Source organism: Lingula anatina, chromosome 4 (assembly GCF_051362555.1).
Source record: "Lingula anatina isolate TDL-2025a chromosome 4, LinAna3.0, whole genome shotgun sequence".
NCBI classification, from domain to species: domain Eukaryota; kingdom Metazoa; phylum Brachiopoda; class Lingulata; order Lingulida; family Lingulidae; genus Lingula; species Lingula anatina.
Window position 1 is genome coordinate 17,806,669 of NC_141770.1, and position 14,043 is coordinate 17,820,711.

Genomic DNA, 14,043 nt, shown 5'->3' on the forward strand with positions numbered 1-14,043 from the left:
GCTCTTAATTCTCTTTAACATGACTGAAACTGCTGATCTGAAATCGCAATCGGGGAAAAATGAGGCAATGGGTGAAGTTGTCAGTTGTATATCAAGCCCTAGCACATCAAATATTGTAAAATTTTCTTGTTTTTTTTCACAAAAATTTCCTGTACTCTTGTTTGTAGAAAGACTTTAACTCGTTTATATTTTTTAGTATTTTGAAATATATTTAGAATTTTGAAGTGTATATAAACAACACTTAACATTTACGTGCCTATTTTGGTGGGAATTCCTTACGTTATTGTGACGTCATAGATCTTCGCCATGCGTAACGTAACGCCGCGGCTACGTCAGATAGTAACGACAGTGTTTCAAGATTTTGCGTAAACAAAAGAAAGCAATTGGTGATGATTTCTACTGTATTTATTTGAAATGATAATAATTTCGCATCTAGCGTTTCTGGGTGCGCAACACAGTTACGAATACATCAAACGGAGAGCCCTGGAGAACAAGGTAAATTGTTAAGTAATCCCTATAGATATGTCGGAATTTTTTTCTGTAGATGCATGCCCTCCTTCATTTTTACTTAAATCTATAGCCGTTACAACCGACGTCGCTGCCTTTTTAAAGCACAGAATCCCATGATAGAAAACTTTTACAGTTAGCCTATGTTAGATCTGATGATCTCTGACGGTTGTTTAATTACCCATTGATTGGCCAAAATAGCAGTGTTCTTTTAAACAAATGCAAAATGCCTCGATATATTTACCACGACTGAGGTTTTTCTTATCAACAGATCCGAAAGCTTCATTTTAATGGATTTCCTGGACAGATGAAATTGGGCTCCGGGAGCTATGGAAACGTTTACAAGGTATGTCATAATGAGACTATTTTCCATTTATATCTGCTTGGATTTTGCAACGGACAATATATGGTGGTGAAATTGAGAGAAAACTTGGTTTTGAAACTTAACATATTTGATTGGTTTACTGGATGGAGGTACCCTGAATTTGGAAGAACTGGCGGCGACATTCCTCCACGGTTTCTGTCCCCACGCCCGTTCCTCTACAAGCATCCGAAATTCTACCCTCTACCGGGGTGGCAGATTATATAGGGAAAAACGGAAAAATTTGAGACATATCTGTGAATATCTGTGAAAAATCAATCTGTCGCCTGGTAGAGGGTATCAAAATTCAGGGTAGGGATGGCGAGCGTTGTTATTTCACCTCATTAAAAAGGAATGATATATGGAGCGTTGTATATTGTATAGTTATTGATTTGCCTTTCCGTGTCTACGGAGGAGCACGTGCTGTTATAACATTGTTATTATCTCACATTTAGTTTTCAAACGACTGGGCATTGAAAGTACCGGTAGACATCGACAGGGCTCAAGCATTTGAAAAGGAGATTGATCTTCTTAAAGAGCTCAAAAGCGATTTCATTTTGAGGTAATTATATTATTTTACTTTTTCTTTAAGTAAATATTTAAATCACCCTCATTTCACTTTTTATTCAAATTACACTCGCCCCCTTAAGTATTTCTTTTTATTTATTCCTTCATTTTTTCAATTTTATTCAAATATGTTTATGTAAAGGGTGCTTTACCAGTTTATGGAGGTCGACGTATTCATCTTTGATTGTTTCATGTTCTGCAGCTGATTTCGTTATTTTTCATTTCTGGTTTTAGTTTGCACCATTCATTTGAGGTAAAACCTGGCTTACCTGTTGTCTTGACAGAACTTTGCCCACTTGACCTACAGCGTCTGACCGATTATCAGTATGTTTTATTTTTCTTAATCTTATTTATTTTTATTCTTCTCTTGTTCTTTGTCGTTAAAACTTGTATTGACTCGTTTTAACTGTGTTTGGCTTTATATAACCCATTTTCATTTTACCGTTCTTCACCGACTTTGCTAGGATATTGGACATTTCTGGACATTTATGGAAGTCTACAGACTTATTTAATTATACTAATTTTATTTGTTCATATACCATATTTCTTATGTACGTTAAAAAATTTTTACGATTTTATATCAATGTGCCATTTTTTTTTTTTAAAAAAAAGAAAAAGATTAGATTAAAAAGAGTACGGTGTGGGATCTATTTTCTTTTCATTCACGTAACTATTTCAATTTTTCAGCGGCATTTTAGAGTCAAGGGCCGTCAAGTTTGTCACGGTGTCGGTCTGTATAGCCCTGCAGTTCATGAGGAGTCAAAAACTCATTCACTTTGACATCAAGCTGAACAATATCCTAATAAACCGAAGTGGCATTCCTAAAGTGGTGAGCGCACAATGAATAAATAATTATTTTATGTACAAAAGTATAAGACGCAATACGTTCTTTGGAATCTAATTTGCATATGACTGTTACGGTAAAGTGTGGTATTTCTGATAGGGTAATGTTTAGCATTTCATCAAAAGAAAATTTGTCGAGTCTCTACGTTGGTGCGTATTCTAAGCATTTATGCTAATGATTGTCAGTTTGATAAGATTTGTTGCAACATGGAGTAAACGAGAAAAATCACACAGTGACTTAGTGCGTGTGATTATCCATGTTCATTTATTTATTCAATTTCATTTTTTCAGTGTGATTTGGGGTCCGCCCACCGCTGTGACGAGAGCGGAGAGAGTAGCTGGGGACCGAGGATGGTAGCTTACACCATCACCAAGAACCTCGCCCCGGAAATTCTAATGCGCACTTCTGCGTCCGTTCAGGCGGACTATTTTGCTCTGGGTGTGATGATATTCGAGTTGTACGTTGGCAGGTAAATAACCTAGTCACAGTGCTGCAAAATTACTAACAATGTAGTCCTTTGGGTTAGTTCATGCGAGAGCGCATTTTTTTCCTTTTTATCCTTCAAACTGTGTAATATTTTAGTATCTTTGTACTGGTATTTAAGTTAATATGGAATTTAATTTGATGAAATAATATTCAAAATGAGAGGTCCACTCTACTTTTTCTTTGTTGCAATTGGTACCATTGTAGTTAATTTTGTCAGGAAATTGGGAAAACTCCTTTTTTTGTAAATCTTATAATTTCGATTTTTCTTCTGTAGAATTCATGCAGAATTTATATTTCGATTTCTTCTGTAGACACCCTCTCTGGTACAACGAGCCACACAGCAGAGCAGCCATCAAAGTGAAAATTCTGGCTGGAAATATCCTCCACGCCGACTATGCAGAACCGACATTCCGGGAGTTAGCTGAGAACTTGATCTGGTGAGTACTTTTCTTCTTTATTTATCGATAGATTATACTTTTTATTTAATGATTTATTTTACTTTTTATCTTTCTACCTGCATATTTATTGAGTTATTTTTGTATTTATTTGTACATCTTTAATTTAAAAGAGTCATATGAGAGTTTAACAAACAGCATTGTCTGTTTCAACATTTTTAGACTTGATTTATTGTATTCATATTTAATTACTAAACGTCAGGTTGAGCCTATTTTTCAAGAAGACTCGGATAAAAGGTTAACGAATAGCATTGTCCTCATGGATTTCAAAATTTTTAGACTAAGATTATTGTAATAATATTTTACTAAAAGCCACGTTAATCCTATATTTCCAGTAATAGGGTCAACAGAGTGAAGGACGTGAATGGCATATTGCGTCTTCGGTAAGAGTTCGCTAGCTATTTCACCTTGAAATAAAATTACTTAGATTGAAGGATTTAGTTAAACCATTTATAGATATTTTCCTTATTGATCCGTTCCTGTCTGTTCATTCGTTGTTTTCTTTTTATTGCATTTGGCGTTTGTTTTCCTTTAATTTTTATTTTTTATTTGCTCGTTTTTCTCAGTTGGCTTGCTGATTATCACACTAACGTGTTTCCTATGGACTGCAGGTCCTCCCCTCTTCTTGCTTTTGTCCAGGTACTTGCTTCTTCTATAGGTTTCTTTTTCTTGAAATCTTTGTGTTTTTTCCTTTGTTTGCTTGTCATTGCCGTGGTTTGGCGCACATTTCACTAAGGGAGATCATATATATAATTTCCCTTTTAACAATTATAATACATAGTACAGTTTTTACACAGATTTCCATATAGACTATCTACCGTCCCACTTAAGTGTCACGGTTATTTGAAACTACCCGTAATTCATGCATGGCGCGAGTCCCAATTTGTATGTTTGTAAAAACATATAAATATGAAAATAAGTATAAACCTGTGTGAAAATTGTCTTTTATGGAAACATCTTATCGTTGCTTTCGAAATAAGAATTTCTTTCATTTTTATTTTCATCTTTTCTTTTTAAACAGGAGTCTGTCTTGAAGGACATGGAGAGGGTAAGGTACCCTCCAGCTGCGGCGCACCGCCAAACTCACATTACCACACAGGACGCAGCACTCGCCCCAACTCCTAGCACTGGCAAAAACAACTGTGAACTTGTGCCTTGGGACATGCCAGACAACGAGGTGGCAGACGACTGCGACTTTCTTCAGTGGGATGTCCCCAATGACGAGGGGGAAGACAGCGGCATAGTGGCCATGGAGTTCCCCGAAAATGGGGGTGGCATAATGGTATTGGGCATGCCCAGTGATGAGATTGAGGCCGAGGAAGACATGCCCGAGTGGGATGCTCCAGTGGGGGATTTCGACTTTGATTTCACCTTTGAAGAGGGTTGAACGCATTTTCCAAAGTCGATGCAACAACAGGCATTCCTGAAACGCTCTCAGTACCGCATATTTGACAACTCTGTCGCAGATTGTACATGTACATTTTCTGTATATATTTCGTTATAACTGATGAAGTATTTACCACTGCACACATTTATCTAACTGTAATATTTCAAGAACTATATGAGATATTTTAATATCTCTCACGGTGTATGCACATATCCGAACTTCTCTAAATTATAATTAACATTGAAGAATTAGCCAATATTATTTCCATACAGAATTGCAATTCAAGCTTTGTATATAACTTTCTCCACTCATAGATTTTACATGTCAAAAATAAACAAATATAAAACAACATTTGACAGTAAAAGTAGCCTAGCACTAGATGTAGTGACATTGATTGTGAGCATAGCTGAAATACGTTTTATTGGATCTGAAAAAGAATTTATACACTACAATACAACAAATTGCTTTTTTTAAAAAGAATTTGTTGCTGTCATTTTGAGATATTGAATCAAATGCACAAAAATTGAACTCGTTTCACGCGAAAAGAGTATCCTCGTGTGCACCCCCCCCCCCCACCCAATGAATAGTTAAAAAAATAAATGAATAGAAACATGGGATTAACTTGTGTAAGATGTTGAAAATTGATTTTTATTTTGTATAAAAATCAAATACAGGTTTGACATTTAATATGAAATATTTTAGTTTCAAAGGTACGTTTAGGTAAAATGTGTTATTTCATTGTTAAACGTGTATCTCATGTGAATTATGAGAATAGATAAATGTGTAGTCAGGTGTGTCAGTAACAATTAACTGACTGCCATGTCTGAATCAGTTAGACATTGCCATTGACACAGATAACTGTGTCGCAAGGAATGACTTTGCACAGTCTTATAGAGGTATGCCAAGATTGTTGTGCCTACACAGAGGCCACGCCCAATTTGGGCATCCAGAACTTACCACCGGGAAACAGGGTCCATCGTTTTTACGGTTTTTCTGCTTTAAATAAAGAAATACAACAAGTTCTCTTCAGAATTAGGGGCAAATTATCACCAAAATGCAGTTTCCAAGGCCAATTGTAATTGTCAGACAGGTGACCTCCTAAAATTGAAAAAACCTGCTGGTGTTTACTATTTAATTTGATTTCTTTTGTCGTTTTGAGAAATTATATTGCAAATGTTCTGTTGATTGTATGTGTTAAAAGGCAAATCTAGCAGACTTTCCTTAAAATAACATCTATTTTGCCTTTATTGTAAGTGTATTCACTTTGCATTTATTAGGGTTATATGTGCCCCAAGGGGATTTTCCACCTCTCCCCCACTCTTGATAAGGAAAACATTCCTTGTTGGCTAATGTGAATGTTATTTAAAATGCATTCGAAAACGTAGGAAGGTTAATTTTAGGTAATCCATATCAGATACGTGGGCAAAATTAACCGACATTACATGTTATTGTTAAGCTTTCAATTCCGCGATTTGACCGACAGATCTAATTTCTTGAAAGGGAGGCAATGGCACTCATCTACAGGATACGTTTTATAGCCTCGTAAAAAGTGAATTTTTGTAATGAAAATCGTAGAATTGGCTCAATCAATTCAGTTGTAATTAATATAATAACACATCATAAGAAAACCATCGTTTTTGGCCTATTTATTAGATAAATTGATATACTTTAGAGGCCAAAAACGCCAGAGATCGTCTTGTTGACCACACACACACTCTGCCAAGCCTCCGATTGCAGCAGAGAAAATAATTTTTGTTCCCCTCCAGGTGGCGCTATAGAACGGCTTGGTTTGTCAAACCTGGCGAAAACTGCTCAGTTTGCGGCATACAGTAGACCATATAAGGATAGCCAGTGACCTACATAATGCCATTTTACTTTGGGGTGTGGAAGGGTCTGAAGCTTAATTTAATTAATTTAGTCTAGTATATTTTGAAATATGTGGGAAACAAAAGCTTCCTGTACATTACTATTTTAGTACATTGTTAATCAAATTTTGTCTGTCAAATTATGGTAATTGATATATAGAAAGGGCGGTCCCCTAGCTCTTTCTGCCTTCTACCCCGATGAGTCATTTGAAACCTGAACCCTTGGAAGAGATGTCACTTCTTCTTCAGTTCTGAGTGACCATGCAGGGTGTGGATACGAGGCGGTCAAGATACTAAGTATATGGATATTTCAGTTTTAACCGATTCAACGAAACTTTCTAAGACAATGGTTTTAGGTAATTGTCGAAAACTTATCTTTGAAGCATTTGAAAATGGGTTTGACGGCTGCATGTTAAGCACGTGGTTTTGCCATCCACCAACATTTTCCCCACTTGATATTTTGTGTCCTTCTTGCATCTTTTATTTCATCACGTACCTCATGGCAGTATAAAATGGCAGTTGTGCCTCATGTTAACTACACAGAATTTTAAACTACACCGGTAGAATTAGTTTTGACAGTAAAGTATTACATGCAAAATTGTCAAGATGGGGAAATTCTGTGGAATGCCTCTTTAAAAAATCTTGGCTACTGAAATGTTAGTGGGTAGTACAGCAAAATAGTTGCAACTGAAAATTAAAGAACAGGATGAAGGTTTAGTGATATACTTCCATTTCTAATTTTGGCATGCTTTCACAAATAATACCATAATATGTAATAGTTCGATCCATTGAAGTATGTGACCTAGTTAATATTTACACTGCTTTCTGCGTGACTGATTATGAAAGCAGCCATTTTTCAAGGCACATGGGGCGAATTGCTGGCGCCAATTTGCAAGTAATGCTTGAACGTAATTTTGATATTTCTCATTTATGGCTAATATCAATATCACGTTGTCTAATCAAAACGCCCTGTCCAAAGTAATTTACCTTGGTTTTTACCTCCAAATTTTCAAGCGTTTTGTAATAAAAAAACAAAACGCAGCATATTTAACACTGCGTAGTCTTTAGTAACAGAACTTGTTTTATTTCGCCAAAGAATAAAACCGCCCCTTATGCCTTTAAACATGTTTTGCTATAATTATAAGTCTGAGTTTGCCATCGTGACATTTGTAAAACCGTTTGCAGTATTCTTCAGCAAAACAGCAAGTTTTGACTTGACAATTATTGCAATGCACATATGATGCTCAAAAATACAGAAAACTTGCTTCTCTAGTCCAGGCCCCAGTTTCACAAAAAACTTACGTCAGTTCCCTGGCTTAGTTGACTAGGATTTCCATGGGAGTGCTGTTACACTGTTCTTGATAGTGACCATGTAACCTTGGTAATTAAGTTCTTAGCCAGGGAAACTGTCTTGAGGTTTTTTTTTTTTTTTTTTTTTTTTTTTTTTTTTTTTTTTTTTTGTGAAACCGGGGCCAGGAAAACTCACAATTGAAGCTCAATTTGACCTGTTCATCAAAAGACGATAAATAGCTACCTTGAAAACTCTGTTCACGTAATTTTGCACATTTGGTGATTTCTGTTACTTTTTTTACGTCTTGAGATGCTTTGAAGAGAATTAAATCATACTGAAGTAGCCTTAGTTATTGATCTTACAAATAATACACAATCCATTCAATTCATTTTAAAATTGTTTAATGCTTATTTGACAAAATTCTATCAAAAGACTAAAAAAATCATATATTTATTTTCTTATCATTTCACTCGTCACTTGAAACTTGGCATTTGCAATATTTTCACTCTCTTCGAACTCCTGGAATTAAATTCTTAATTTTGAAGACGGGCAATGCAAGTTACACCTTTAATCAAGCAAAAAAAAAAAAAAAAAAATCTGGAAATTTCAGCAAATTTCCCTTTAGGTTTACTTTATCTAAAAACCGTTTCGAAAACTACGACCTGAAAACCCTGTTTGGGGTTCCAAATTTCTATAATTCTAGCGCCACGAGTGAAATTCACAAGTCTCTATGGAGCTATGGAACGAAGGTGACTCAAAATCTAATTACTTGAAACTCGTATCTGTATAATCTGTTAAAGCTCGAAAACTTGCTGTCTTGTTGAGTGAAAAATTTCATTGTACGGACCTCATTTTGTTTGAAAAATGGAGTATATGAAGTTCACATTTTTAAGACTCAATTTGCAAAAATTACAAGTAGTTGCAAACTGATTTGGCTAATCCAAGTCTACCTGTAAAACTGTGCATAACAACAACATGGATCTATTAAACGATTTTTGTTATTTCTCTATATTTGTTCATCTGTATTGTAATCCTAATATTATTTTCTTAATTATTTTCTTAAGTTAAATTGAATAGTATGTGCAATAGTTTTTGTAATTATTTGTTAATTATGACTTGCATTTGTAGCATTGATAAGTCGAACAGATATCACTTTTGCATGAAGATGGAGGGAACAATAATGTTATCCAGAGTTTAACATTTTTAAAACTCTGCTGCTTTTTAACATTCCATCTCAGCAGAATCTTCAGGATATCGAGCTGCAGATGCAGAAATGATTGTTATGTTTTTGTATGAGAACATAATTTATGTTCAGAAAGTTTAAAACCATTTGTTAAAAGTTTTTGGTCTATAAAATAGAAATGCAAGGTGGTATAAGTAATGCCATGATTTGCCCCTCCATTTTGCCTAGGTTTGATAATTACACATGTTGCAATTGCTAAAATGCTTTTTTAATAATCAATTACTCTAGACAGCTACCAGCAGCTACTTGACCTGTCGTTGTTTTTGTTAAAAATGAAATTTAAAAGATTTGATTGTCATCTTTGTTTTAATAAATTGTTTAATATTATAACTAGATCAAACATTAATCAAGTAGTTCATTAGTTTATTTATCAAATAAACTTGAGCGAATCTAAATGCAGATATCAATATTTTTGTTTAACATATCCGAATATTCAAAACTTATTGTGATTAAAATATTTTCAAAAAAATCTTAACAAGTGGATGTTTTAAAATATGAGAATACATCAATGGCAGTTTTTGCTCAAAATAAAATACTTTACAAATATATGAAAATTAGCTTAGCGTTTTCATTGGCTCGGTGGGACTCTAAGGGTGGGGGGTTTGATTCGGGTATTTGGAACATAATAAATTCTTTTCAAGAAGGACTCTTAAAATTCTCTTTAGTTACTATAAAAGAAAAGTCTACCGGGGGTGGGTGGGTGGGAACACTTGGAGGAGTGGATAGCACGCAAGACTCGGACCCAGCAAGACTTGGGTTCGAAACCTGGCGCTTCTGTGTCCAAGCAAATTACCTTTTGCAAAAAAAAATCCAAAATGAGTAATTTAAACTCCGATAAGAGGGTTCTACGATTGAGAATATTCTATACGAGTTGGTGGCTTAGTAGCTAAGACGGCAGGGCAGTAAGCAGGAGATTAAGAGTTCGTGGTCAGCTAGGGAAGATGAAAATACTTTTACAAGTTTTGAACGAAGTAAAAGCATTTGCACATTTATTACTGTCAAAATGAATTATTTACAGCATCATTTTGTTTTTACAAAAACAATGAAAATATAACATTTTGTGCTCTAAATTAATAAAAGTGAAATTTAACAAACAGAAAAAAGACATATCTGTACATAAAACAAGTCGAAGATTTTATGCATTTTGAACATTGTTACTAAAAGACAATACTTTGATTTATGAAAAATAAAGTTCAGGATCTTAACATTATAGGACTTTGGCAAGAAATGCTAATAGACCAAATGGACTTTTCAACAAATTGCACTGGCAACTTTTTGTAAAAGTTGACATCAGTGCCGTGTCTACATCAAATTCCATCAATACATTTCCGTCCAAATTCAGAGGTTGAAACAATTTTAAAAAATGCAAATAAACTGCTGAAAGCGTCATTCGTGTGTTAATGCACTGTTAAGCGCATGCAAGCACATCTTTTTCTATGTCGTTAAATCGAACAGTTGCCAATTTTTTTCAAATTTGTAAGATACATGGTTTTTATAAAAATCGAAAATTTTTTAAAGTTTTCCTTGCCATAAATCCCAAAATGAATAACATACATGAGGTAATTGTGGATGAAACTTTACATTTGCAAAGCATGGGAATCAGGAGCAACATAAAGGCATAGACGGTTTACAAGATTATCCAAGTCTAGCCAAATTCAGAATAATATACAATAAAAACTGATAAGGTTACGCAAAAAACCACTTGAAGTGACTTTTCACATTCACTTAAAATATAATCTTTACTCTGGTTCTCGATGTTCAGTGATGAATCTTTAACACAACCAAGCCTGTCTTTCTCAATCACCCCTTGCCCCGAAAAAATTAAAATGCATTAGAATACACAACAATTTTAATTAGAACGCTACTCTGCACATTTTAGGCATATTTCTCACTTTAGAAACTCAAACCAAACGAAGTTTTAAGGTTTGCATACACTTTGGTAGAATATCGAAATTAGAGTTTAGCGGAACAAAATACTTTGAAATAACATTTTAGATGATAATTTCGTAAAAGTCTTAAATAAATTACTGAACAAACTGCAAGTATGGACTTTAGTGTAATAGATAAAATAAGAAATCCTATAATCTACTTTTTAAAAAATCTATAGATTTTGTTAAAGAATTATTAATTATTCACTATCATTTTGAGCAAAATTGGAAAAAATTGACGTTCTAAAAATTCATTTAATTCTTTCATAATGCTCATTACCTCCCAAAAATTGGACTTTGCGATAGCTCAAATTCTTTTGAAAATATGGAATGCAAAAGGCTGTGATTAATGTCAGTCCTACAGAGACATTTTAATGAACAAAAAAATCTAAATGAAGTCCGTTTCCCGTTTGTTGTTTTTCGACACTTCTGTTTTGTAATATAAGTCCTAAACAGCATATAAATGATCCCAATCTTGGGGATTTTTTGTAGCCAACTATAGGAACAGTTTTCTTATCATACACGCATTCTAATAATGAAATATTAACTTTTATTTCGGGTGGCAATTTTTACCCTACGCCTTTTAATTTTGTTTCAGAAAAGAGATATTTGATCCCCGCCCAGCATTAAAAACACCGAGAACCAGAGGAAGTTTATTCACAGCTACAGTGTCATATTCATATCTGTTAAAATATCGTTATAGTACACGTGGACAATTCTGCAGTAACATGGGCACATTTTACCGGTTAATGGTGGGATTTCTAAGGTGTTAATGTTTTATTAGCAGTGTCTTTTGCAGATTTACCTTTTCTTCCTTTTCGACTGAACACACGACAAATGAATTAAAAGTTTCCTGTATGCATTTTACGTAATGGGGTTGCAATTTTCTTCCTTCCCAGAAGTCAACATCATTTTAATGAATAAGAGTACATCTTCAAGTTCACAGCGAGGTGTCAAGTTGCAGATTTGCCCACATGCATATTTTCGGTGACAAATAGAAAACATTCTCCTCTTGAAAATTAATTTATGATAATTTTAAATGAATCACTTTATCGTTTTTATACAGACATTATTTCTGTTAAATGAGAACTTAAAATCTAACGTCTCAGGTTCAAAACGGATGGGTATCAACCCCGACCCAAAAAGTATACATAAACTTACTTCATAACACCACGATCAGATAGAACACTACTACATACTACTACATAGTAGCATACAATTTACCAAAAGAAGCAAACCAACAATATGCAGGTCAGGCGCTTAGTATGGATTTAATTTATATGAGAAGTTTTATAAATAAAAAGTTCATTTTATTTGACTTTTAATCTGATATACGTTTTGGAGCAGAATGCTACAACCAAAAGCAAACATAGCATTCCATGCTAAATGTCGTCCCTGCAAATTAACGAGCAGACAAAAGTCGGCATAGGAGGCAATCTTGGCATGGGTGGGGGGGTGAGGGGGCTGTATATGTCGATCACGAAACGTGTCTCCGAGTAAGACGCGTACGGTTCTGGTATCTTCGTGAACGGTACTTAGAGTCACTGGAATTAAAGGAATAAATTCACATTCATGAAATACTGTCTAAAGATCTGATAAAGCAGTGCATGTATATTACGGCAATTTGTGTCAGTATCCTTTGCGTTATAATCAACAAATCGCAATTAAACTTTAAAATTATACAAACATGTATGTTCATATTGAAGCCTCATGGAAAGCTAATGGTATCAGAAACAAAAGAGTGCCCAACAGGCACTGAGGGAAAGCTAAGAGAAAGTATCCTTCACGTCAATTAGATGTCCCCATGGCCATTATGCCTAGAGTGCACAATTTCGAGAAAATGTCGTCAATGAAAAGCTAAGAAATGCTACAATACATTTTCTATCATCTGCACGGAACTTACGAGATACTGCTGCCGGTTTCAGTGCCACCTTTTCGGCCTACATGGGACAGTAGCAGTAATATGTCATGGGGCATCTTCTTCTCCATCTCCTACTGACCTTGGTCCTATCTGAGCACCTCTCACCAAAACGCTCACCTGATTTACATAATAATGAAGAGGTCACCTACTTTCCATGCGAACGCTTCGATAGTCTGTTTTACGAGACGGCACAATAAGTCTCCATCTCGAAAAGAGGATTATAGGGTTTGATAAAGTCATAATTACACACGCACACACACGCATACACACAACTGAAATAAATAAATAAATAAATAAATAAATAAATAAAAATCAAAACGCATTTTCAGATTCAAGATGAGCCCTACTTGATATTGCATGACATTTAATGCATATAAATCAGCTTTCATGGGTCGATTGAACGAACTGGGGCGGGATTGTGCTAGAAAGGCAGGGTTTTCACGGTAAGCGTAAGGTTAGTGGTATTTCTTCTTTCTTTCTTTCTTGAAACATAGATGGACACTTTAAAAGGAAAACGTCACAGTTTTCACATGTTTATTGGATTGCCTTACCATAGGTAATTTTCCGTAAATAAACACTGCAGAATTAAGACTTTAACTGTCTATGTACGAATAAAGCACACATATTTAATGTAAAGAATTGGTCTAGATTGTGTGCTGCGTGGCGTTATGATATTATGACGCCATAAGTCAACGCAAAACGTAACGCAACGTCATCATAACGTCAGATAGAAGTATATATATATTGATGCACCTTTGAAGATCTACATTACAGTTGTAAAAAACAATCCGAGCTTTCGGCCCCTGGGCCTTCTTCGGGGATTATGAACAAAAAGTGAAAGTCACGAGTTGGATGCTCCAGTGGGGGATTTCGACTTTGATTCCACCTTTGAGGGGGTTAAACACATTTTTTATAGACGTTGCAAAAACAGACAACCCTGACACCCCCTACATATAGAATATTTCCTAACTCTCTGTAAATAAATTGTAAATATACATACTTCGTTTTACCCGATAGAGTATTAACCGCTACACAGACATATCTATTATTTCAACAACTTCATTGTTTCTTAAATATGCATATCTCTTTTACGGTGTACATATCTGAACTTTTCTAAATTCCAATAAACATTAAAGACTTCAGCAACTTTCTATTTCTATATCACTGGTAGACCTCCTTACAGAAAAA